Source organism: Heloderma suspectum, chromosome 10 (assembly GCF_057233095.1).
Source record: "Heloderma suspectum isolate Gila_16-S chromosome 10, 16-S_ref, whole genome shotgun sequence".
NCBI classification, from domain to species: Eukaryota; Metazoa; Chordata; class Lepidosauria; order Squamata; family Helodermatidae; genus Heloderma; species Heloderma suspectum.
This window is the reverse complement of record NC_139467.1, coordinates 2313627-2341391: the sequence shown is the minus strand read 5'-3', so window position 1 is coordinate 2341391 and position 27765 is coordinate 2313627. Positions and strand designations below refer to the sequence as shown.

General features: G+C 47.1%; 1 pseudogene across 1 annotated transcript; it reads left to right on the top strand.

Moving 5' to 3' along the window:
- Positions 1–1009: 1009 nt before the first annotated feature.
- LOC146337430 (cytochrome P450 2C8-like) lies at positions 1010–27268 on the top strand (annotated as a pseudogene). The gene is made up of 9 exons (XR_014784947.1): positions 1010–1276; positions 17535–17697; positions 19181–19330; positions 20216–20376; positions 23696–23863; positions 24499–24639; positions 25982–26169; positions 26678–26819; positions 27087–27268. The product of XR_014784947.1 is annotated as a cytochrome P450 2C8-like (transcript).
- Positions 27269–27765: the final 497 nt, after the last annotated feature.

Sequence of the window (27765 nt, the reverse complement as noted above, 5' to 3'; positions counted from 1 at the left end):
TCCAACACGGCTCTTCTTATGTTCTCACATTCTTAGTTTCCAGAGAGACCTAGGACGTCTCTACATCAAAGAAAAAACATGTTCTTCCTCGCGATGAGAATTGGCTCATTAGATGAGGAACGTGGCCAAGCGCCCTTTCTCACAGCCCGTGCATTTTTCAATGAAAAACAGTGCCATCTAGTGGCTGAAAAGTGGCGGTGCACCCCGTAGTTTTTAAATACTTCATTTAAACTGTTGTTGTTGTTTTAACTACGCTTTTTGCGGGGGTTAGCGCAGGAGGGCCCTGGATGACAATGGCGTCATGTGATGAACCCGCAGACTTCCGTGGATGGCCAGGCACGAGTGCTCTATAAATGCCTCGTGTGAACAGAGCTTCGCTCTCAAAATAGGACAGAAAATTTCCCAAGGAAGAGGTTGTATAAATGCAAATGCATTGCCCATATATGAATTTATAGTTAATAAATAATTATAATGCACCATCAACAGGCACAGAACTTTACACAATAACATAGGATATGTCTCTGCCCCAAGCAGTGTCCCAGTTAATTCACAATAAGCGTTATGGCAGGATTTTTTCATTCTTTCCCCTTCTCTTACTTGCAGTCATTGAATGGTACAGCTCTTGTAAAAAGAAGGGTTTCTTCACCAACATGGCCTCCATCCAATGGGGAGGTTCCTGCACAACATCCAAGTGGGGCTTCATTGGTCAGGCTTGGCAAGAAGCCATGTGCACTTTTCTCCCTAGACAAATACGTTTATTCATTGCGGTCAAGGCCCTTTCAGTTCACAGAAATGAGTTAATCTCTAAACACAAGGGGTCTCCTTTGCCTTATTTTTTAAAGGAGGGTCGGAATGCCTGTTGCCTTTCTTTCTCGTGCAAAACTGAAGTGAAGCCCAAAGGGTGATATAGCGCTGGCCCAAACACAGGCCCAAAGTTTTTTTTTTGTCCTTTCATTTGCCCATTTCTGGAAAGTAGTTCATCTCTAAGCAGAAAGCTGGGTGGCTCCCTGAGTTTACAGGGAGGTCTCTGGGTGCCTGAGTCCTTCTTTGCACAACCAAAGTTCCAGCAGCAACGTCAGCCACAGCCTTCCGTTTCCTGATGGGTCTGTTTGGACTGGTGCCCTTTTTCCTGCTTTCCTGCATCACCTTCGTGCTTATCCTGGGCAGGAGGAGACACACCAAGACGGGCAACCTGCCCCCTGGGCCCGTCCCACTGCCTTTGCTGGGCAACTTGCTCCAAGTCGGTGTTCAGAATATCATCTCATCTTTGCGCAGGGTGAGTGTGTATCCTTGGTGCCAGAAGGGATGCAGTCTCCTTTCTGAAGAGTGCACTTATGTTATTCTAGTAATTTGGATCACGGCTACCACACACTAGGAGGGGCGGATTAAACCTCCCCTCCACTATTTTTTCCCTGTAATCTCTCCCCTGCATGCACACACACTGAGTGGAGGATTTTTTTCTTTTTTAAACCGCCCCCCCCATGCGTGTGTGTGTAATTTTGGAAAAAAAGGGGGAGGTTTAATCCTCCCCTCCTGGTGCATGATGGTCCCATGATGTTCCCATAGAGTGGCATGCGCTTACACTAGAGTAGATAAAAAGCTAACCTTCGGCTGCTCACTATGTGATCACCATCCACATGTAGCTTGGCTCCTTGTGATAGTGTTTTAAGCCTGATAGATTGGTCTGAATGGCCTCTCATGATCTCTTCCCACTCATAAGGTTTTTGTGTGTGGGACACCAAGATGGATGCCTTGATGCAATACCTCATAAGATCCGGCAAAAGAGATTGTTGGTAGCCTGCAATATTCAGGGGATGCATTTCAGTGGGAGCTAAAGATGGCCCAAGATGGCCACAGAGTTGATGGTTGGAGAGGATCATCGCTAGGTGGGGGAAGTGGGCAAGCCAGGTCTGTGTGCAAGCAGGAAACCAAACGACAGGCCTGCAAATTGGAGTGAAACCGAAGGAGACACACAGCGGGCTGAGTTGCTTTCTGCAAGAATCCTCTGGCACCGGTGGTCCCCCTGGGAAACCTGATGAGGACGCTATATCTGTTGGAGTGTTACTGTTGTGAATCTCCACTTATGCTCCACTTGTATAGATGTGTAAATAATCCTTAAATCACAAAAGCACCTTAAGACCTCCACGACCTCATTCCAAAGGAAACCAAAATTCCTGGGTAATGCTTGCACCCCTGGCGGATTCACCTGTCAGAGGATTGGGGTTTGAGGGCATAACACTAGGAACACAGAAGACTGCCTTACACCATCTACTCAGACTTTTGGCCCGTCTAGCTCACTATTCTCTAATACACCAACCCAGTTTGCACAATCACCGCAACCGCAGTTGGACTGTGGCATGTGCCAGGCTAATTTTGAATATTCAAGCTGCAGCTGCAGCTTGTTGTGTCATCCAGACCTGGTGAGGGTGGGTTGTTGGTGTGGTTAACAAACCACCCCGACCCCATGGGCTCTTTTAGGGTTGTGGGTGGTTTGTTAACCATGCTAACAGCCTCCTCTCGTCAAGTTCAGATGACACGTCGTGGCCTGAATATTCAAAATGTCTGCCCACACACATTGCGGTCCATCGTGGATTAAATAAGCCACGGTGGGCTACTTGATTATGTGAACAGGCCCACTGACTGGCAGCAGTGGCTCTCCAGGTTGTTATTAAATGGAGGACTTTTTGGCTTTAAGACAAATGTTGATTTAATGGAGGAAGTTTTGGCTTTAAGTTGGTTTTGATGAAGTAATGAAACGGGACATCAGCGGGAGATCTCCCAGAACAAATAATAAAAGTTCCACCGACTACAGCAATTGTAATCATTGTTGTATAACATACGCACTGTATTTATACTGAACTATCACAAAATAGGACAGGAAGGTCTGGCGTGCTGTGGGCCATGGGGTCACAAAGAGTTGGACACGACACGACTGAACGACTGAACAACAACAACAACAACAACAATCACAACTATACCCATTTTATAACTATATGGTTCCTTTCTTTATCTTTTGTACTGACTGTGTTCTGGGAACTGCCTCCTCTGGGTTATTGTCTCCAGGATTTCCGACAGTCTTCCCGAGCCCTGTGTGGACGTGCCCAGCATTGAACCTGGTGCCTTCTGCATGCTAAGCAGGGGCTCTCCCATTGGCCTAGAGCCCCACTGTCTTTTTTTGAAAATACTTTTTATTCTATTTTTATCTTTTTAAATGAAATAAACAATACCAACAACCTAATCAGTAACTACAGTTTCCCAACAATACAGTATTCTTAAGAGGACACAACAATAACAAAAGGAGAAAAAGAGAGAAAGAAAACAGAAAACAGAAGAAGGAATCCATTACACACCAACTTCGAATCCCATTCTACTTAAGAATTATACCTATAACACTGGCAATATTACAATTCAATAGAGCATAGATAATCAACCTTATATTTCAATATTCTATCATTAATCGTATAGCAAGGAAGCAGGCCTACAATTCATTTCCAGTAACCATATATTGCCCTTCAGTTAACATATAATTATAAAGCTTAACAATTTAACCAGCCAAGAACCTTACTAACTAGTCTCATAATAATGATAATAATAGTAATAAAAAAGGAAGGAAATTAAAAAGAATAAATAATAATAACAAATCAATAATACATTTTATAATATTATATGATAAAAACAACCTTACAGCAATCACTAATGTATTTTATACTAGATATATAAATGAGTGTGCACATTTCTATATACCCTCAAACAGTAGATTTAAGTACAATATATCATATCAGTTTTAAAGAGAAAGGATTTAAAAAAGGGGGGGGGAAATGAGAGAAAGAAGACAGATCTATATAGGAGCAATTATCTCTGGCCTAGCCTAAATCTTACAGACTAAACATGACCAGTTAACAAAACATGTTTGTAGATTCCAGTTCATGGGGCTGGGACAGAAATCTCACATGTTTTTGCATTTAGCCATGCCTCCGCCATTTCGTGATTTAGAAACTTCTTCATCTGACCTTCAGAAAAAATGCAAAATGTAGCAGGATATTTTAAATGATATTGTACGTTCATTTGTTTTGCCAGATTTTTCGCCTTGATAAATTGCCTTCTTTTATCAGCAACTTATTTGGTGTAATCCAGAAATAACATAACTTTATCTTGTTTCCAGAAAAGATTTCTACCCCCTCTTGCCAAACTCAGGATATAATTTTTTGTGGAGATTCTTGCAAATTGGACTATAATCGTATGACCAGTCCCTTTGGTATTTGGCACATGGAATGCCTGCTCAATATCAAGTAAATAATCAGATGGCACAGGGAGTATCTCATGCAAAAGCTTATCTACAAAAGTAGACAAATTTACATCACTAGGTAGATCTTTAATACCAATGATACGTACATTTGCCCTGCATGTAAAAGCCTCCAGTTGAGAAATTCTGACAGAGAAATTGTTGAAAAAAGCTTGTGACGCAGTTTCATTTGTTGCAACTCGATCTTCCAGCTTGCTAACTTTCGCCTCCATTTTTTGCCAAGAAGTGTTGATTAAATCCACAGCCCCTTGTAGGGCAGTGATGGAATTTTGGATTGTATCCAATCTCTTAGCCTGTTCAGCAAATTGCGAAGACAAAGTTTTTATCAGAGCAAGTAATTCCCCCATATCTTCAGTTTTCGGAACCTTTGCCAGAGGAGGTATGGGGGGGGGGGGTAGGTGGAGATCCAGTTACTTTTTTTCTCCTTGATGTAGCCATTCTGCTCTTCAAACAGATCTTGCAGGTCCTCAAATATTGTTAGTATTTCTTAAACCATTCCTCAGATATTGCTGGTATTTCTTAATCCATAAACTACAAAGGAGCACGTCAGCCCTGATTCCTCCTAATTAGATAGGAGTTTCAAAACAACTTTGAGCGATGTTTAAGCTCTGGCAGGCTGGTCTCGGAATCCAGCCCCCCACTCCTTCGCAGCGAGGACTAATCTTCCAAGACTTCATCCAGATGCGCTCTTTGCCTCCCCTTTTAATTCCAGGGGAGAGATAAAAAGGTTTTTCAACCTTTTAAAAAGCTGTTGAGATAGCGCCCCACAGAAGCTCCATGGAATGCTGCCAGGGTGACATTGGCTCCAGCCAGCCGCCCTGCTGTCTTTTTTCAATCAGAAGAATTCATTTATGTGTTAGATTTATTAGCCACCCACCTGGCCAGCTACCCAGCCACTCTAGTATGGATGTTGGCTGGGAGTGGGATGTTCCATTCGAGGCCAATGGGATCTTGAGGATGTGAGCCAGAGTTCAGCCCTTTTAGTAGCACTACTTAGCTGAGCAGCTCGCCATCAGCGAGTGTGGTGTGTGTGGTAGTGGCGACAGAAGGAATCCTGCCTCGGATGTTTCCTTCGGAAAGCCCGTTTAAAGATACAGACTTCCCGGATGAGGCAAAGAGGCTCCTCCATTTGTTGAGGGCTGTAGGACCCCAGTAGTGCTCAGCCCCACGGCTGCTGCTCCCTCCTGCAGCGTGTGGATAGGACCGGCTCCACTGGAGGCTTCTCCGTTTTGCACGGATTCACTGAGGAGACGGAGCAAGGATTTGCGGGAAATCTGCTCTCTGTAGATTCCTCCTGCCTGATAGCATTTTTCTTCAGTGGCAGTGGGGGGACTGAAGACCGCAAGGTTAATGCGACACTTCGTTTTATCGCTCACATTCCACTCTCTTGCCACTCCCAAGTCACCCTCTTCTACAGCATGCCAGTACAGGGGGGAAATGTTTTTTCACATTTTATTGGTCTCCCGTGTTAAAAAAGGGGCGACTATGGAGGAGAGCAAAGAGTGGCTGGTCGGCGACCCCCTTTTGCCGTTCGCTCTGGAAAGAACTGAGGAGGCTCTGTTGGGGCCGGTGGAATCTGCCCTGCCCCCCACAACCAAGGGCGGAGAAAGCCCTGAAAACGAAGGGCCGAGTCATACTCGACGGGCGCCAGTGTGGAAAATAACTAAGGCAAGGCCATGTTGATCGGCTTCCTTGTGCCAATGTGGCAGATTCCTCAGAAGCCCATAACTGTTGTCATTGTTTCCTCTGTACTGAAGAAGAAACTGCTAGGACAGTAGAGATAAGTTATCTTGTCTCCACAGCAACTCACCCCAGGCCTATGAATCGTCATCCTTGCAAAAAGTTACAGGGCGCTGAGAGAAGAGACTGGGGGTGATGGTCCAGTAAAAGTTCAGTTGATATTGACTAGCTTGGCATCCTTTTCTTCCAACCAAAAGCAAGAACTTTTTTTATCTAACAATTTGGTGCCGTGACTCGGATCCTGCTTCGGGGCGCGTCCCCTTCGTGCTGAGCCGAGGGGCCGTGGAGGAGGAGTGTCCACAGGCGGTTGTTTTACACTGCCTTCTCCTCACGTTGGCGGCGGCGAAGGCGCTTGGGGACCAACGCCAGAGGGAGAGGGAGACGTGATCACTCCTTTTTGGCACCGGCAGTGGATCAATAGGCAGCTGGATGTGGCTGCGGGCGGGACAGAGGAGGGCTTGGGGTAAGTAAAACAGCTTACTTTAGGGGACACATGGGGGACGGTGGTATGTTTGTGATTGTGTGAGACGCCTACGGGCGAAGCGAGTGAGGAGCCCCGATCTGCATTTTCCTATCCCGGCGACGAGCTGGGTCAGAGGAGGGCGAAGCGCGAGATTTGTTGAGTGAAATCCCACCATCATGGGCGGGTCCCAATCCAGGCCCACGGAAGAGTCCCATACGCCCTTGGAGTGTTGTTTGCGCAACTGGTCACATTTCAAACAAGATTATGGAACTAAAATGACGAAGGATCGTCTTGTCCTTCTTTGTACCAGGGAATGGCCAATATTGGAGCCCAAATGGCCACCTGGGGGGTCTTTTGACCCGACTTTAGTTTCTGATGTACGTATAATAGTAACACAGAGGGGAAGTTGGGATCAGTTCCCCTATATTGATTCATGGGCAACTTGCGTACCCCTTGGCGGCAAGCCCGCCCCGTGGGTAGTTAAATGTATGTCCTTGGCCCTCCCTGTGTTAACTGGAAAAAAATTAATGAGGAAGGGACCACCTAGGGTGGTAGCTACGGCCCCCGAGGATCCATTACTTCCTCCTCCCTACGGGTTGGCTGTCGCAGGGGGACAACGCCCGCTCCAGCCTCCATTTCCTCCAAGGGAGCCTGCCCAAGGGTTGCAACCATTGAAAATTCCTGAGGGAGACCCTCCTCGTGAGCCAAGGTCTGGCCCCGAGTCTATGACTGAGTTCGAGGACACTTTCCAAGATTGTTTGGATGCCCTCAAGAAAAATCTTAAAGAGATAAATGGTGCTTGGGGGCCTCGAACCCAGGAAAAGTTGCCTGATAAAGAGGGGGAAACTAAAGGAGGGCCTAATTACAATTTACGAAAGGACCCTCAGCCACCAGTAAAATTGACCTTCCCTATTAGAGAGGTCCCCGATCCTACCGCCCAACACCCTCAGGGGACAATGTTTGTTTACGTCCCCTTTACGACGTCTGATTTGTACAATTGGAAACAGTTCAATCCTCCCTTTGAGGAGGACCCTGGTCCATTGTTGTCCTTAATAGAAAATGTGAGGCTCACACACAGTCCTACCTGGGACGACACACAAATGTTGTTAAACACTTGTTTCCTTAGTCAAAAACTGACTATTCTTGTGGGGCGCGAACTAGATTTAGAGAAGAGAACCCCTAGGCGACTGAAGAGCGGGTGGCAGAGGTTTTGCCCATTGGGAGGCCTGACTGGGAAGTGGCCACGGCAGCGCAAAGGCAATTACATGCTGAATACTTTTGGCTTGTTTTAGCGGGCATGAAACAGGCCGCTCGAAGGGCCCCCAATCTGCAAAAGGTCTTGACGTTAAAGCAGGACAAAAACAAACCCCCCGCCGTCTTCCTCCAAAGGCTGAGAGAAGCCTTTGCTAAATATACTGACATCGACCTGAATGACCCAAATAACCTACGGGTTCTCACAATGCAGTTTGTAGGAAATAGCTGCCAAGATATCAGAAAGAAGTTAAAAAAAGTCGAAGGAGGACTGGCGGCTGATTTGGGAGTCCTGGTTGAGGTAGCCCAGAAGGTCTATGAAAGACGAGAGGAAGAAGAAGAAAAAGAGAAAGATAAGAGACAGGCAAAACTACTTGCTGCCGTTCTCAGGCCTGAGCAAGGAGGGATTAAGAAGGGTGGAAAGGGGAACATAAAAGGGCCTCCCTTAGGAAAGGATCAGTGCTTTTTGTAGAAAGATTGGACACTGGAAGCGAGACTGTGAAGCCCTAAAACAGAAAGAGAAAGAAAGCAGGGAGGAAGAACAAAGAGTGTTGTATGAACAAGAAAGAGATTAGGACAGACCGGGGTCCGGCCCCCTCTTGGCTGTCTCCGAGGCAAGACGGGACCCCATGGTCAAAATTAAAGTTGGGGGCTGCTCCTACGATGCCCTTGTAGATACAGGGGCTGCCTTGTCCATACTTCCCCTTAACAAGCCACCAATGGGAAGTGGGGGAACTAACCACCATAATGGGGGTCGAGGGAAGGGCAACGCAAGTGCCCCTTTCTCGTCCTTTGTTTACCAACGTTGGGAAAACACACCTAGAACACGCGTTTGTCTGTACCCCCTCCTGTCCGGTGGCATTGTTAGGGAGGGACTTATTGACTAAGCTCCAAATTGAGATCACTTTCACTCCTGATGGAAGAATAGAAGTACAACTCCCCAAGCAACAGAGCAGCAAATATCAAATGGACCTTTTTAAAGCCATAGAGGAACCCACCTCAGAGGCAAATGAAGAATGGTGCTTAATAGAAAACAGAGTCAATCCTCTGGTTTGGGCCGGGGTTGGAGGGGCCTCTCATGCCAAATCGGCAGCATCGTACAAAATTCCTCTCAAGGAAGGGGCGAAACCAGTTCATGTGAAACAGTATCCGCTTTCCTGCCAAGGGAAGCTGGGTCTACAACCAGTAATAACGAAGCTCTGAGAGGAAGGTCGACTCATCAAGATAATGTCCCCCTGCAACACGCCCATTCTCGCTGTGTCAAAAGGGGGGGGCAAGGGGTTTTGCCTTGTGCAAGACCTCCGCCTCATTAACCAGCAAATCGAGGCCCCCCCACCCTATGGTCCCTAACCCACACACCCTTCTCATAAGAATTCCAGAAGATCATGCATGGTTCACTGTCATAGACCTAAAAGACGCTTTCTTTAGCATCCCACTCCACCCTGATTCGAGGCCTTTGTTCGCCTTTGAGTGGGAGAGTCCAGAGAGTGAGTCAAAGGTACAATTAACATGGACAGTGATCCCTCAGGGGCTCAATCTTTCACCAGTCGTTTTTGGCCAGCAACTTCAAAGGGACCTCGAGCCTTGGGTCCATCAGCACCTGAGGTGCATCTCCTCCAGTACTGTGACGACCTCCTGATTTCAGCCAAGGCTAAGGATATGTGCCTTAATGGAACAATTTCCCTCCTTAATCATCTAGCAGAGGGGGGGCTACAAGGTGTCAAGGGAGAAGGTGCAGCTAGTCCGACCAACTGTAAAATTCCTAGGTTACCACTTAGCCAAGGGGACCCGAAGCTTGGGATCAGAAAGAGTCGAAGTCATTCGTGACACCCCTGTCCCTACGTCCCCCCATGAGCTAAGGGCCTACCTGGGATTGACTGGATTCTGTCGGCTATGGATAGCCGACTATGGGGAAATAGCACGGCCACTATATGAGGTGCTGCAGAAAGATAAATTAGACAAATGGAAATGGACTAAAGAAATGAATAAGTCTTTCCTCAGCCTTAAAGCTGCCCTTGTGTCACCACCGGCCCTCGCCATGCCAAATCCCAGTCGACCGTTTAGACTCTATGTGCATGAGAATAAGGGTGTAGCCTCGGGAGTACTCTGCCAACAGACGGGCCCTTCCTGGAGGCCAGTGGGCTACTACTCCAAAGTCCTTGATGTTGTGGCACGAGGATGGCCGAGCTGCTTGAGAGCGGTAGCAGCGACAGCCTTAATCTGCACTGAAGCTGAAAAAATGACAATGGGAGGGACCATCGAGGTCTGGGTGCCACATGGGGTACTGCAAATCCTAGGGTCAGGGGGAGGAAGCAAATTCCTCAACCTGGCTCGGCATTCCCGATATGAAATAGGCTTGCTAACGAACGAAAGCCCCACTTTCAAGGCCTGCTCTAGCTTCAACATCGCCACCCTGTTACTGGCAATACAGGCCACACCTGGGCCGGGGCTCCCAGATCATGATTGTCTTGAAGTACTAGACTTGGATACCAAGGGTCGGCCAGATCTTGAAGATGAACTGTTAGAGGGAGCCGAAGATTTGTTTGTAGACGGGTCCAGTTATATGCTAGATGGAAAGCGTTACACAGGGGCAGCTGTCGTCACCCAAAGCGAGAGTGCCCATGAAGAACGACTGCCTCCTCATTTCTCCGCCCAATCCGCTGAACTGGTGGCCCTGACAAGAGCTTTGCAGGCAGGCAAAGGAAAGCGGGTAAACATTTACACTGACAGTAAAAATGCTTTTGCCGCTGTGCACGCTCACGGACAGTTATGGAAAGAGAGGGGATCCCTTACAGCAAATGGATCCCCAGTTGCCAATGGCGGCTTAATCGTGGACCTCTTAGATGCCCTCCAGTTACCCTTACAAGTGGCTGTTATCCATGTCCGAGCCCATGGAAGGGAAAAAGAGGAAAAGTGGAAGCAAGGAAATCAAAGAGCTGATGAGGCCGCAAAGAGAGCAGCCAGGGAAGGAATCCAAGGAACATTCTTTGTCTTACCCTGAAGGGGAGAGCGCCCCACATACTCCCCCTCTGAGTTGCAAATGGCACAAGAACACAAAGTGAATCCCCACGACGATGGATGGATCCATATGACGGATGGAAGACTGCTTCTCCCACAGACCCTGCAGGGAGCTATCCTGGAACAAGTGCATCATTCTCTTGGACACCCTGGGGCATCAGCCATGATTGACTATTGAAAAAGGCTATTTGTCTCTCCTGGCCTAACTGTACGCGCCCATCGACTAACCGCAACCTGCGAGGTCTGCCAGAAAACTAACTCCCCCAGGGCACCCCCTCCACCAAAAGGAGGGCGACCATGGGCGTACTATCCCTTCCAGAGGGTACAGATTGATTTTGCTGAAATGCCACCATGTAGGGGTTACAGGTATTTGCTTGTAATAGTGTGTCAGATGATGGGGTGGGTAGAAGCGTTCCCATGCAGAAACTGTCAAGCAAAAACTGTAGTTGCTAAGTTGTTACAGGAGGTGGTGCCCCGGTTCTCCTTGCCTGAAGTTATAGAATCCGATCAGGGCTCACATTTCACCTCAGCTGTTACGCAAGGGTTGGCACGAGCCCTGGGGGTAGAGTGGCACCTACACTGCCCCTGGAGACCCCAGGCGAGTGGGCAAGTTGAAAGAACCAATCGGAGTCTTAAGGAGACTAATCAAGCTCCAGCAAGGGGCAAGACTCACTTGGGTTGAGGCTCTGCCAATAGCTCTGCCAAAGCTTCGAAAAATGCCAAGAAAAGACATAAAGCTGTCCCCCTTTGAGCTAATGTTTGGATTCCCGCCTCGGGTACACTGCGGAAGGAGGGAGGAGGTCAAATGGGAGATGGGAGATCAAATGTTAATGGGCCAGTTGACTTCTCTACAGTCTGTTCTTTCACAGCTCCGGGCCTACTCTGTCCCATTCCAGAGATTGCCGCTAGATACTCCCATCCATCTTTTCCAACCAGGAGATGAAGTATTGCTGAAAAAGTGGAATAAAGAAGCTTTAAAGGAAGGGTGGGAAGGACCCTACCTAGTGGGACCAACCAGCCATTCATGTGTAAAACTTGTAGGTTCTAGCAAATGGACACATTGCAGCCGGTTGAAGCCATTTAGACGACCCCTGCTTCCTCCTGTCACCTGGAAAGAACAGGAGGACACGGGCAACGGTCCTCTGCTCCCTGGCACCCCCCCGGAAACTGCCAGGGACACAGGCAAAGAAGCCATCCAGGAGCCACAATCACCTGTAATATACAAGTCACAACATCTGGGAAAAGCTCGGGTTCGAATTACAAAAAACTTGTAATATGAAGCAAGTATTGTGGGTGGTGTTGATAATGCTAGTCAAAGAAATATTAACATGGGTGGTGATACCTCAAGGGTTTAGGGTTGACAGCTTTAAAGCAAAACCCCCAAATGCCACACCTGCGCCTCCCAAACCACCTCTGGTGCAAATCCCTGAGGGAGAGAAGCGTCCCTGGAAAGCCAGGTTAGGAATCCCAATAACAGAGGAAATTGATAATGTGTGGTTAAAATGGGCAAAGTATACCGCCAAGTCCTTAAATAAGTCTGACTGTTTTGTTTGTGCCGCAGGAAGTTCGGTAGCGAGAGTGATGCCTTTTCCTCTAGGATGGGACACTCCCTCCCTCCTCACCTGTGTGATCTGCTTGTTCCAACACCCTGACGCGTGGGGAGAAGAGGAGTGCCAGACTCTCAATAAGCTATACCCTCCTCTCAAATTAAAAAATCGCATTAGACCCTCCATAGTTTTTTTGCAACAAAGAAACCATACTGGATGCATACACCGGGGCCTTACAGGGATGGGGGAGCAGTTGGGGAACCTGACAAGCAAAATAAAATGTGTTAATTCCACTCGCTTTAGGAATAATTCCCTTCCAATCCCACGGGCTGATCTCTGGTGGTACTGTGGGGGTCTAGAGTTATATGAAGTGTTGCCCTCCAATTGGTCCGGAGCTTGTGGATTAGTCCAATTGGCGGTCCCCTTTTCAATTGCATATCATCCAGTAGAAGGAACTAACCAACCCCGACGGAAGTGGTTGCTAACCCCTTTTGATGATCAAATATACATTGACTCTATAGGGGTGCCACGGGGAGTACCAGATGAATTCAAAAGGAGGAATCAAATCGCTGCAGGATTTGAATCTACCTTGTTTTGGTGGGTGACAATTAACAAAAATGTAGATTGGATCAATTACATTTATTATAATCAACAAAGGTTTATAAACTACACCTGTGATGCTGTAAAGGGATTGGCTGAGCAGCTAGATGCCACTAGCCAAATGGCCTGGGAAAATCGGCGTATTCTTGATATGATGTTAGCAGAAAAAGGAGGGGTATGTGTTATGCTAGGTGGGCGATGTTGCACCTTCATCCCTAACAACACTGCTCCAGACGGCACAGTAACAAGGGCCTTGCGGGGCCTCACCACCTTATCCGAGGAGTTAGCTGAGAATTCAGGAATTAACAACCCCGTGACCGCCTGGTTGGAAAGATGGTTTGGAAAATGGAAGCACCTAGTGGCCTTGATCCTTATCTCGTTTGCAGTAACGGCCAGAGTTTTAGTATTATTTGGTTGTTGCATTATCCCCTGCGTTAGAGGCTTATCCCAGCGATTAATTGAAACTGCTCTGTCAAAGCAGATGCTCTTGTTTTATTGTACCAATAAAGAGACTCTGCTTTAAGCGCTTTAAGACATGAATAAAGACTTAAAGGAGGGAATTGTTAGAAAAAGAGACTCCATAACTGGTTGGCGCCTCAGTCACGTAAGAGCCCGAGTGGCGGGGAAAATGTAGGCGGAGCAAAAAGGGGAACCATACTGACGCGCTCATGACTAACGGCTTGGTAAACTGATGTACTGACTGTTTTATTGGTTACTGGCAAGAACAATAGAAGTGATAAGGTATAAAAGGCTTTTGCATACGTGCCTCGGGGTCCAGACTGCTCTGCACCCGTTTTGCAAAACGATCAATAAAATAGTGTTGGATCCACTGCTGCCTGCCTGGCATCCTTTTCTTCCAACCAAAAGCAAGAACTTTTTTAATCTAACAGTATGATGCTCACTCACTGCAGGTGAAGATCAGGAGTAGGGAGCAGGTGACTGTGTTATGCCAGGAGGCTGCTCTAAGACCTTCCCAGAAGAAGATTATATGAGCAGGCCTGAAAAACGGATAAACTGTCCGAGCTGCCAACAGCACAACAGGAGGTGCTTTGGAAGGCTGTATCCAAGAGGAAGACTGCATCAATTCACTGGACCTGGTTGTGAACAACTGGCTGGGGTGGAGGTTTAGGGAATTTGGCCTGACATTAAAAATAAGTAATTTAAGGTGCAGTCCTATGCATGTTTGGCGAGAGAAATAAATAATACAACTCCCAGCATGCCGGCTGGGGATAGACCTATCTAAACATGTATAGGACTGCACCCTTACAGGCTTGTATCAGCAACAGTGTCTCTTGAGTCCTTAAGAACGGTCATTAAGCAACTTTTAAAACCCCAAATAACTATCATTATTTCCTTATGTACAAAATATCTGTTTAATAAACGAGCTTGTTAAATAGTTCGTACTGTCTCCATACTAGTGTTGGTGCCCATCTTATGCCTAAGTGTCTTATACCAAGCAACAAGGAGGTTTTAAAGTATTCCAAGGTGGTAGCGGAAAAGGATCAATTTGTGAAACTCTCAAGTGATTGTGCCAGGGAGTTCCATAGGCCCTAAAATCTAAAAGCTACACATGTCTTTTTAAGGGAAAGTGGAACAGAGGGGAGATAGTGGCAGAGCTGGGAGCCAATTTCCCTTGTGGCTTCTGATGGATTGTTCCACCCAGCTGAGAGTTTCTGTGGGCATCTCTACACCAGCCTAAAATCCTGCATTTAAAACAGGGCTTTCTGCTTCTATTTTAAATGCGGGATCACGACGACTCCCTTTTTCACATGTTTCCTTTCCCCCACACCCCCTTCCCCCTCCTTCTCCCCATATCTGAGTCTTCCATTATCTTTCATTGATCTCGCTCCTCTTCCTGCCACTTTTCCTCTTTTCACGGAGGAAACTGAAGAGGAATGCAACGGGGTAATTTGATAGCTCATTATCTGCGATGTATTTAATAACAGAACAACAGGCATTTAGTGCAGGAGATGCCTGGAATGATCACAGCGCCATGTAAAGAACCTGCAAACTTCCGTGAAGGAGCCATCTCAATTGCAGGATAAAAGCTCAGTGTGAAGGAGCCCTGTGCCTTTATCAGCTGCAGGACAGGCAGAAATCCACAGGTGCATCGTCTTCAGTGTGGGAGCTCTGCTTCCTAGCCCACAACGCGCCCGCCCACCCATTTGTTCAAATGGCCTGTTCCCTGTGGGTGGTGGCGTGAGCCTGTGAAGCCCCCCTTGCATTTACTGCGTCCTATTTCACATGCCGAGCTATTTAAAATCCTAAAAGATGATGCTGTTAAAGTGCTGCATTCAATATGCCAACAAATCTGGAACACTCCACAGTGGCCGCAAGACTGGAAAAGGTCAGTTTACATTCCAATTCCAAAGAAGGGCAACGCCAAAGAGTGTTCAAACTACCGCACAATTGCGCTCATTTCACATGCCAGCAAGGTGATGCTCAAAATCCTACAAGCTAGGCTTCAGCAGTATGCGAACCGAGAACTACTGGAAGTACAAGCTGGGTTTCGAAGAGGCAGAGGAACTAGAGATCAAATCGCCAACATTCGCTGCATCATGGAGAAAGCAAGAGAATTCCAGAAAAAGTCTATTTCTGCTTCATTGACTACGCTAAAGCCTTTGATTGTGTGGATCACAACAAACTCTGGCAAATTCTTAAAGTGATGGGAGTACCAGACCACCTTACCTGTCTCCTGAGAAACCTGTACGAGGGTCAAGAAGCAACAGTAAGAACCAGACATGGAACAACCGATTGGTTCAAAATTGGGAAAGGAGTACGACAAGGCTGCATATTGTCACCCTGCTTATTTAACTTATATGCAGAGTACATCATGAGAAACGCCGGGTTGGATGAATCAGAGGTCGGAATTAAGATTGCTGGGAGAATTATCAACAACCTCCGATATGCAGACGATACCACCCTAATGGCAGAAAGCGAAGAGGATCTCAAGAGCCTCTTGTTGAGGGTGAAAGAGGAGAGTGCAAAAGCTGGTTTGAAACTCAACATTCAAAAAACTAAGATCATGGCATCTGGCATATAGAAGGGGAAGAAATGGAAGCAGTGACAGATTTTACTTTCTTGGGCTCCAAGATCACCACAGACGGTGACTGTAGCCATGAAATTAAAAGACGCTTGCTCCTTGGGAGGAAAGCTATGGCCAACCTAGACAGCATAGTAAGAAGCAGAGACATCACCTTGCCGACAAAGGTCCGTCTAATCAAAGCTATGGTTTTCCCAGTAGTAATGTATGGCTGTGAGAGCTGGACTATAAGGAAGGCTGAGCGCCGAAGAATTGATGCTTTCGAACTGTGGTGCTGGAGAAGACTCTTACGAGTCCCCTGGACTGCAAGGAGGTCAAATCAGTCCATCCTAAAGGAAATCAACCCTGAGTGCTCATTGGAAGGACAGATAATGAAGCTGAAGCTCCAATATTTTGGCCACCTAATGCGAAGAGAAAACTCCCTGGAAAAGACCCTGATGCTGGGAAAGACTGAAGGCAAAAGGAGAAGGGGACGGCAGAGGATGAGATGGCTAGATAGCATCACCGATGCAATGGATATGGACTTGAGCACGCTCCGGGAGAGAGCGCAGGACAGGAAGGCCTGGCGTGCTATGGTCCATGGGGTCACGAAGAGTCGGACACGACTGAACGACTGAACAACAACAACAACAACAACAACATTTCACATGCATCCTGACCTGCTGCATGTTTTCTCAGAAGCAAGTCCCATGCAAGTATGCATTCGATGCAGCCTTAGGGTGACTAGGGGGGAAGGGCAGAAAAGCAGCAGCTAGGTGTGTGGGAGAGGGACCTCCGGCGGTGCTGAGGTGCGTGTCAGGGGGAAAGGATATGGCTTCTCTCACTAGCCAGAGGACCAAGGGCCATAGGGAAGCCACAGCCCTGCCTCCCCAGAAGGACATCATGGCAAGAGCTTCGGCTATTGGGTGGTATAGAATTTAATTTTTGTGAACCGCCCAGAGAGCTTTGGCTATTGGGCGGTATAGAAATAAATAAATAAATAAATAAATAATATAATATAAGAGGAGGACCAGCCTGGCGCTGACCATTGGCCATAGGAGGAGCAACTGCATGGAACTCGCTTCCTTTTCCCGCTGGAAAGAGTGCTCTGCTCCAACTGCGGTTGCCCTGGGCCCGAAGAACGAAGGGGTCGGCGGAGTCGCTCTGCCTTGGCATCTGGAGAGCTGCACCTTCAAGGGAAGGTCAGCCTGGCCCCAACTGAATGTGGCTGACGGTTGGCAACTCACCAGTCTGTCATCCCCGCTCCTCTCCCTCTTCCCCCCATTGCCTTCCCTTCTGTGTCTTTCTTTGTTCTTTGCAAGCCTCAGAGCAGGGCCAACAGCATCCCATTCTTTGATGGCCAAAAGTGCCACTTTCATCCACAAGCAGCATGTGCCTCCTCAGGGATTGTGCAGAGCTGGACTTCCCCACTGGTGTCATCCATTTGAGTCCATCACGGCTGCTCTGGGACTTGCAGAACCAAGGGTTGCTTAGGCTCAACAGTTGGGCCAGATGAATAGTTGCCACTGTAACACTGTCGCTTTGTGTCCAAATCCGGGCTACTGAGATGTGTTCTTTGTCTCTCGGCAGCTCCAGGAGCAGCATGGTCCAGTTTTCACCCTCTACATGGGCTCCCGGCCAGTTGTGGTGCTGTGTGGGTATGAAGCTGTGAAAGAAGCACTTATGGACAACGCAGAAGCATTTGGTGGCAGAGGTCCAATGCTGGCCCTGGGCGATACCATCGCCGAGTATGGTGAGCGGCTGCTTGTGAGAAAGAGATTGTGAGCAGAAGAGATGCAACACAGAACTGGGGTGGAGGGAAACGCTCCTGCAATATTAGGGGAAGGGTGACCGCTCAGCAGCACAACATGTGCGTTGCACACCCAGGTTCGATCTCCGGCCCCTCCAGGTAGGCCTGGCGAAGGCTCCTGTCTCTGAAGCCCTGGAGATCGCTGCCCTTGTCTGGTCTGACTCAGTAGAAAGCGGCTTCCTCTGCCCCTGTTGAGACTTTGCCACCGTGCTGGAGGGGAAGGGAGACGAGGCAGAGGTTGGCCAGATTCTGAAGAGAGTATGGTGCCTGTGTTGGCATTGTCCCATCCCGTCCCCGGGAGATGAGAAGATCCAGGGCTAGCGCCACCGGATTTGGTTTCCAAGTCTGGTCTAGAGAGAGAGAATGCATGCAAATTTTGGGACAGTTCGCATGATCAAGTGGCTGCAATGCATGCGGGTGGCCATTTTGAATATTCAAGGCACAACCGTCATCCAATCCTGGCTTCTCGTGTCATCTGAACCTGGCAAGGTGGGGTGTTGGTGTGTTTAATAACTACCCAGAACCCATGGGCTGTTTTAGGGCTGTGGGTGGTTCATTAAAACCACCAAGAACCCATCTTGCTGAGTTTGGATGATATGACAATGGCTGCAGGCTTGGCTTTGAATATTCAAAAGTTTCCTGGCATGTGCTGGTGTGCGCTGCAGTCCACTCTGGCTTAAATGAGCCACAGTGGGCTGTGATGACCATGCAAAACGCGTCATTAAATCCAGTCAAACAGTTACTGCAGGCAGGAATTCCTCTGATCCTGAGCTGATTACTGGAGAGCAACCAGTGCAGGGCCAGCTCCACCGTCCCTCAAGGCTGCCCCGGAGCTCATGCTAACTCCAGCCAAACTCCCAACTCTCGCTCTTCTTGGCTTCCACGCTAGGCATTTTCTCTATAATCTCTATGCTTCTGTCACTCATTTCCTGCAGAGAATCCAGAACAATGCTTTCCTCACATGGAGCTTTTATCCTGTGATTGAGATTGTGCCTTCACAGAAGTTTGCAGGCTCTTTACATGACACCGTGACTCTTCGGTTCTCCTGCACTAAGTGCCCTTTGTTCCTTTTTTAAACAGATCACAGATAATGAGCTATCAAATTACCCCATTGTGTTCCACTTCAGTTTCCTCCCTGAAAAGAGGAAAAGCAACAAGAAGAGTAGCAAGATCAATGAAAGATAATGGAAGACTCCATACAGGCAGAAGGAGGTGGAAGGGGAGGGGGGGAAGGAAGCATGTGAAAAAGGGAGTCATTGTGATCCTGCATTTAAGACAGAAGCAGAAAGCCCCGTTTTAAATGCAGGATTTTAGGCTGGTGTAGAGATGCCCCATGTCACTGCCAAGCTGTTGCATCCCAGTGCTTCTGTGTTATCTTTCTGCGCTTTTCTCCGAGCTGATCTCTGGTGTATTTCTCCACTTTCAGGAGTGGTTTCCACCAACGGGGAATGGTGGAGGCAGCTGCGTCGCTTCTCCCTCTCCACCCTGAGGAGCTTTGGGATGGGGAAGAGATCCATCGAGGAACGCATCCAGGAGGAGGCCCAGTCCCTGGTGGCAGTGCTGCAGAAAATGCAAGGTGAATTTCGCCTTGCGTCCCTGTGCCACCTGACAAGGGTGCTGTGGTTTAGGGTCAGCAGTGGAGACAAAGGGGAGGTGGCTCTTTGTCCGAGGAGGGCCAAAGGGGATGTTGCGCAGATGTGACACTCGCTAAGCTCTCCAAATGTGTTGGCACAGAGCACCAAAGTGGACAGTCTATTTATTTATTTACTTATTTGATGGATGGATGGATGGATGGATTAGCTGCCCATCTGGCTGGCTACCCGGCCACTCTAGGTGGTGTACCATACTAACAACAAATTTACATAATCAACTGAACAAAAAAAAATGGAGTGGCTTTGGAAAAGAGGGCTTGAAGGTGGGGGGGGGGGCGGTGATGTGCACAAAAAGAGAGGAGGAGGCTTTTTGGCAAGGGGCTAAGGCAGGCGTTTCTGAAGAAGTGGGCCCTGAAGGGCAGTGGGGTATACCAACCCTTCCTTCGCATCTGTTCCCTCCAAGTTCAAATCATGGGGTGTGGAAACCGTTCCATGTGTGAATGTCTGTCTCTCTGTGTGGTTGACATTCTTGCTTCTTTCATTTTTTTAATGTGCAGAAGAAGGCAAAAGAGAAAGAACTGCAGCCACACACTGAAAATCAGAGGTGCTAGTCCTCATGAAACACAGAGTAGAAGGGTTAGTTCTTGGGAAGGATCTAGAGGAGGACATTATGTGAGACTGATTATCATCACTGAATCTTTACTTTTTAAGAAAGGAACTCTGAGGTCTGTGAACTTTCGGACAATATGGAGGAGAAGTGGGGAGAGTAGCAGTTGCAACACTATGGTCTGAAATCAACCCAGCCACAGACCTCAAAAGCCACATTGGCAAATAAACTCTCCACTTGTCCCGCTCTCCCACCTCCACAGGGAAGCCATTTGACCCTACTTTCAACCTCAGTCATGCCTTCTCCAACATTATCTGCTCTGTTGTTTTTGGCAACCGGTTTGAATATGAGGACAAGAATTTCATCACTTTACTTAATCTGATCAACAAAACTGTACAACTTTTATTATCCCCCTCGGGACAGGTAAGTGCAATCTTCAACTATCCACGTTTACTAGCTACAGTCCCTATTTTCTGCGACCTGATCCAGGTGACCTGGTTGCCCACGGGAATGGAAATACACACAGGGAAAAATGCTATGTGTTTTTAATTTATTCAAACAACTGTTCATTTATTCCTCCTCTCTGCTTTGTCTTGTTTAACTAGTTACTGAAGTATAATAGGACCTCTCCTTACTGCTAAGTTTGTTCAGGAGTGTTTGGTGAGGGACTTTTTCAAAAGCATTTTGGAAGTCCAAGTAAACAATGTCCAGTGGGGTAGCCATGTTAGTCTTTTGCAGCAAAAACAACAAAGAGCTTTCTACATTTATGGTACGCTCATCATTCCCTACTTACAGATGTTTACCGGTTCTTTAGATGATGTCATGGTCCTCCAGTTTCACTTCTGTTTTTAAAGAGCACTTCCAGCGAGTTTTTTTAGAACAGGGAAGATGCGGTATTATTTGTGAAAGTGAAAGAAAATGCTTTCCCCTCTTGTTTATTTGTGCTATACCACTATACCACAGTGCCACCTAGAGATTATGTAGCAAACAAGCAGGAAAGCCAAAGCTTTTTGTGTGCTCCTCAGATCTCAATTCTGCGACGAAACCGAAAGTGGATACAACAGTTTAAGAGCCTGATGTAGAAAAGCCCAAAGTTGTCTGTTGGCAACTTATAGACTAAGACATTTATTATGGACCTTTATGGACTACAGGCCACTTCAGCAGATGTAACTTGCAAGTATGTGTGCGTATATTATATGATTATATTATATTATACACACACAGGGATGGGGAATTGTAAACAGGTCAGAGGGAGGCGAAATGCAGAAAGTACAGAGAGTGAAAATTTCATTATTAACAGTAGCCAGTCACAAAACAGTTGCTGGGTGAGTACACAGACATTGTTGCCTTGGGGATCTGATTAACACCTGTAGTGTGATTTAAAAAAGCCTGACTTTAAGGTGGCCATTCTTGAAGTGAGTGTCAGGGTTGCCTCTGAACATATAGAGGGTCAGAGCAGTTCAGATTCTGAGGAACAGCTGCAACACATGGGGGAGGAACTTTCCCAGGCTTCAGAGGCACAGCTGGACAGAGTGGCCCTCCCTTAACTCTCCCCTGTGAGCGATAGCGAACAGGGGGAGGCAAGGGAAGGACAACCTGAACTCTTAGACGCAAGGCGCAGACGCAGGCACAAGTGGGAAATCACAGGGGCTGAACTTAGGTGCTCTGCCCGATTGGCTCGGTGTCAACAGCTGCGCCTAGAGGTGTCAGGGGAGAGGGGGAGATCTTCCCCTCCCACCCCTTAAGTTAAGAGAGTTTGCTGCCTTTTGCCCAAACAGAGACCAACTTTCGTAGCTCTCCTTTGAACTCCTTGAAGGCTTGTCCTTTGTAGTCTGTGAGTCTCTAGCAATTTGCGTCTGTATGCCTCACTAGGGTAAATGGAATTAAAGCCTTGGAAATGCAGCCTCTTGTCTGAGTGTTGATTGGAGTTCTCAGCAGGGCAAAAGGGAATCCTGACAGCAAGGAACTTTAAAAACAGATTTCAGTGTGAAAAAGCTGATTCATCAAGAGGTTCAGCTGTATCTCCTGTGGCCTGAACAGGGACAAAGTCTTGTTGTCATACTATGTACGTTAATCAGTTCATCAGTGCAATCATGTCGGTGTTACTGCTGAGCAAGTGGTGATAACACTGGGTAACTATCACTGTCCTGGTCTGCATAATCACCACTGCCCACTGTGGCTTATTAGCCCATCGCACCCTTGGGCACTACATTTACAATCAAAGTCCTGCCACCGCAGCCTCCTGCTACATGCGAACCCAGTGAGGGTGGGTTGTTGGAGTGGCTGACAAGCCACACAGAACCCATGGGATGTTTTAGGGGTGCGGGTGGCTTGTCAACCACCCCAACTACCCACCCTTGCCAGGTTTGCACAGAATGAGAAGCCATAGCAGCATGCCGCCGCCCTGCCCTGAATCTTCAAAATGGTGGGCGCTGCCATGAAGAGAAGCACCATGGGGAAATTCACCCACAGTGGCTATTCCTGATGTGTAAAATGTGCCAGGGTCTGTTCTTTCTGCATTTCAGTTCTCTCTGACTTCTCTGTTTACAATCCTGATGCCCAAACCATGGATAACAATAATGCTTAAGATGAAGTGGACCGTATACCATGAAAGCTTATTCCATAATACATTTGTTGGTCTTTAAGGTGACACAAGTTGTTTGTTGTCTCTGTTGTTGTTTTTTAAGTAAACAATCCTGGATCACCCCAATGGTTAACATGTTTGTTGACACTCTTAAAGAACTCTAAAAGGTTAGTGAATCAGGACTTGCTTTTGCAGAAGCCATGCTCATTCTTTTTCAGCAAGACTACATGCTCAATAATTCTAGCTTTTATCATGCTTTGCATCAATTTACCTGGAACAGGAGTTAAGCTGACTGACCTCTAATTTCTTGGACAATACCCCCCCATCCCCTTTTTTAAAAAAGGTGTTATATTGGTCACTTTCCTGTCATCTGGCACAGTACTGACAATACTGAGCTAAATGGACTTGTGATCTCTCTCAGTAGAAGACAGCTTCCTATGCAGGTAAGCCCCAAAATGGGTTGGGCAGTTGCAGAGAAAATACATGCAATGCATCACTGGAATAGAAGAACCTTCACCAATATTTAAGAGGAGGGGCACCCTCAGGCAGAGATCCTTGGAGAGAAAATAGGGCTATGCATGCACTGCAAAGACACAAAAGTGTCCCTGTTTTCCAGCTGTGATTTTTTTTCCAGTTTTTTTAAAAATATGCATACATGGATTTGTATATATCCCTAGCAATGCATACATATGAAATGCATACATATGAAAGTACAACTTTCTAACAATTAAACATGAGCTTCAACAAAAGTGGACCAGATATCCCAATAAACGAACATTAATGACTACTCCAGTACAAAACTTAGCCGTATAGTAACCTCCTCCCCAAAAGAAGCGACTAATGGACATTGCCAAAACGTGTGTTTGAAAGGAACATTAATGGCGAAATGTTGGAGGGTCTGGGTAATGACAGCAGCTGCGTGGTCGGGATGAAGGCCGTTTCCATAGCTTCTAAAATAACTGCTTGGGTTAAGAAAAAGTGCTAGTTCCGCCAGGCCTCCGCTGCCTCTCCCTGTGTTTTTCCTGGGCTAAATCACTCCTTTTTATTTCTAAGGAAAACAAACTGGGCAGGGTTTGGGAACTAAGGTCCAATGCATGGAATGGAGGATGTTCAGCATGGGCAGGCTCTGGCAGGGAAATATATTCCTTTTCTTCAAAGGCAAATAATTTTTTCCCAGGCTTGATGCGGATCCTGCCTGGCTCACACCACAAAGTGACCAGATGCTTAAAAAGCTTCATCGCTCAGAGGGTCCAGAAGCACCGGGAGTCATTCGATCCAAATTGCCCTCGAGACTTTATCGATTGTTTCCTCGCCAAAATGGAGCAGGTGTGTATCAGAACCAAGGGGAAAGGAGAACTGCAAAGACAACCTCAGGTGACTGAATATTCACAGAGGAGTGTAAATTAGTTTCAGAGTGGACGTTTGGCCAGTGGCCTCTGTGATATTCCTAATGTCAGATCCTTTTGGATTTAGAGGCTTTCAGGAAACAGAACATGAAGATTTGAATGTGGCAAACTGATAAGCATTAGTTCCTTAAATGTTATCAGCAAAACCTGAGATTTAGTTTAAGCATCCCACAGAACGTAATATTGAGTATTTGGGATTTATGTGAAACTGCATTTTTCTGTGAGGTGCAGGATCAGTGCACTTTCCAAGATGCACCAATGACCTGCTGTTATTTTTACCAATCTGTTCTATGCTACCTTGAATCGGACTGCTTCCCCAATCCCACTGACCATTCATCAGCCTTCCTTAAAACTTTCCTGCAAGCATGCCAATTTGTGCTTGGCTTGATCGTGTTGCTCTCTCTCTTTATTTTATTTATTTATTTATTTATTTATTTCATTTCTATACCGCCCAATAGCCGAAGCTCTCTGGGCGGTTCACAAAAACTAAAACCAAACAATACACAATAAAACAATTTAAAATATATAGAACATTAAAACCACTCTGTCTGTCAGGACAGAGAGAATCCAGCTTCGAATTCCATGACGAAAACCTGACCGTTACGATTCTCAACCTGTTCATTGCGGGGACAGAGACGCTCAGCACCACCCTGTGATACGGACTTCTCATCCTCCTCCGGTACCCAGAGACAGAAGGTGAAAAACCAGATCTGCCCTGTCTCATGCTAGCTGCTTGGCCCCATCGATAAGGATTTCTGCTTGGCTGGCTGCTGGGTCCCTTCTTTGCCAAATAAGCCAGGACTCCCATCTCTGATTTGAACCCATGGTGCTTTGGTGGGGTGGATAGTCCTGGAAAATGGAGTAACTGCCTCTGTCCTGTGAGAGAACTAGTTAGGCAGCAGTGTAGGGTTCTTCTCTACCTAGGAACTAAGAGCTTCTCTACATAGGCATTTATTGTGCGCCTGACATTCCTTGCTCATGGTTGTTTGTGGGTTCTTTAGACAATGTCATGACATTCCAGTTCCACATCTGTTTTTTTAAGAGCACATTCCCAGGGGGTTTTTTGAGCACAGAAAATGGAGTATTATTTCTGAAAATGAAAGAAAATGTATTTTCATATTTGTGTAATTGTGTAGCTCAGCGCCAGCGAGAGGTTATGTAGTAGAAAAGCAGGAAAGGAAAGGCTGCTTGTGTAGAGCTCAGATCTCAATTCTGCTATGAAACTGAAAGTAGATACAGTGGATTCAGAGCCCATTGTAGTAGTTCTTTACCACCCTGTAACATACCTGAACCAGGAACCAGGCAGGGGTTTCTTTTATTGATACAGAGAAGAGATGGGATGTAGAACAATTACTCTAAAAGTTGATAGGAAGGTAGGAAGCTGTTTATAATGAATCAGGCCCCCAGTGTCGTCTGATCTGACTGGCCACCCCTCTCCAGGTTCTCAGGAAATGAGAGGCCTTTCCCACGCCCTGGTTCCTGAGATGCTTTTAACTGGAGATGCCAAGGATTGATTCTGGGACTTTCTGGACCAGTATGCATGGCACGACAGCTCATCATGGGTTAATTTAGCTGCGAGGAGCTGCATAGCGTGCTGGCCACCATTGGGAATATGCAAGCCCTGGCTTGGGGTTGCTGCGGCTTGTCATGTTGTGTGAAACCAACCGCTGGGGGTTATCTGAAGGTCAAACAACTCTTGCTCAACCCTAAAACAGACCATGGGTTCTGCAAGGGTTGTTTACTTCTCAAACAACCCCCAGTGGCCAGGTTCAGACCACATGACAAACCCTTGTAAACCCTGACTGGGGCTTGCATATTCATAACGGCAGATGTGCCTCCCAAGAGTTAATTGGGCCACGGTGGGCTGTCGTATTGTCCAAACCAGGCCTCTGCACGCAAAGCCTGGGATCTCCTGTTAAGCTATGACTCCTCCCATAAATATATGTAACTCCCTCCACCTGCCAGTCAGCTCTTATCCCAGCCCCTCTGTTCCACACAGCATAGCTCTAAACCAAGCACCTCACCTACTTCTTTACAGCCAAAATCCAAGAGGAGATTGACCGGGTCATTGGGAGGAATCGAAGCCCCTGCATGGAGGACCGGAGCTGGATGCCCTACACAGACGCGGTCGTCCATGAGATCCAGCGGTTTGCAGACATAGCCCCAGTGGGGGCTCCTCATTTAGCGACCAGCGACACGCAGTTCCGGGGGTTCCGCCTTCCCCAGGTGCTGTGAGTCGGGGGCTAATTGAAACGTTAACACACAAGCAAAATACTCCCAGCAGGTGTAGAGCTGAAGAGATTGTGTGTGTGTGTCTTCAGAACAATATTAACATATTCCCACCACCATGAGTTGCTAAGCTAGAGTGGTCCAGATGGCTGCAGTTCCCCTGTTTTAATTTAAAATAAGCAGTAGCAGATGGGGGGGGGGAGAGAAAATGCAAAACTGTGAGCCTGTACAGGGTGGTAGCTAAAAGACTGTGAGGCGAGACACCCGTAGTGTAAGGCTCACCTCACCTGTGAACCCCCTAGTGTAGTTTCCACACGAGGCATTATGATATTGAGAGTTTTATTTTCCATCCCTTTTTTAATGCTCCCTAACATGGAATTCACCAAAGCAGCCTGGGGCCTTTAAGTACCCTCTTAGCTCTGATGCAGGCTGAGGAGGAGCTGGGCCTTGCCCTGGACCAGGCTTGCTAACTGTTGCCGTCAGGGGCTCTGCTTTTTCTCTCCAGGGCACCACCATTATGCCTTTCCTGATATCTGTCTGGTATGACCCCCAGCACTTTGAGACACCCGAGAAGTTCAATCCTGGCCACTTCCTGGATGAAAATGGAGCCTTTAAGAAGAGCGAGGCATTTCTGCCGTTTTCAGCAGGTGGCACACCTGTGTTTTGCTTCAGCAATGGAGAGGGAATGGAGAGTGGCTGCAATATTAGAGCTTATGAGGATCTAATGAGGAAAAGAGAGAGAAAGAGAGAGAGAGAGAGATGGGCCTAATTACTGGATTGCATTAAGAGAGAGATGGTGACTGTTGGGTTGAGCATTGGGTTTAAAGGACTGTACTCATCTTGCGTGCACCTTAAGAAACTTTCCTGTGATACAAAAACACACTGTAAAGAACTCCCGTTTCCTGTCTCTCCAGGGAAAAGGGTTTGCCTGGGTGAAAGCTTGGCCCGCATGGAGCTCTTTCTGTTTCTCACGACTGTGTTGCAAAACCTGAATTTGAAAACACTCCAGGACCGGGAAGAAATAGACATTTTGCCAGTAGTGCAGGGTGGTGGAAAACGTCCCCCGCACTACCAGCTTCGCGTGGTTCCACGGTAAATGGGCCCCGAGGAGCAAGCGCCGGGATGTCTGCCGAGCACAGATGCACGCGGGGTGTTCCTGCTTCATCTGAACGGCTGCTCTCTCACACTGGAAGGTAACGTAATAACTCTATACTCAATGAAGCCTTCTGACTGAGCTGGGCTATGCAAGAGTTGCTCCAAAAAAGAGCCACATCTCTGAATAATTTCTCAGAGGTTTACTATTAATAAAGATTCTTATCTGCCCATCTTGATCTAAAAGAATTCTTTACGTCAACATACTTCTGTTGGGTTCCTTCCATTCTAGGTTTTTATCAGGGTAGAAAAAGAGCAGTGGGATGTGTGCATCCAGAATGTTCTAAGTGCCACCACTGAATGAATATATTCTCAGTCAAATTCGTGAATGCACCTGATGGAGGCTCAGATTGCTTCCACAGCAGGGCCCTTAAGTGCTGCTGAAACTGCTTCTTGGCAATTAGTTTGAAGTGGAATTAAAATGGAAACAGAAAAGGAGAG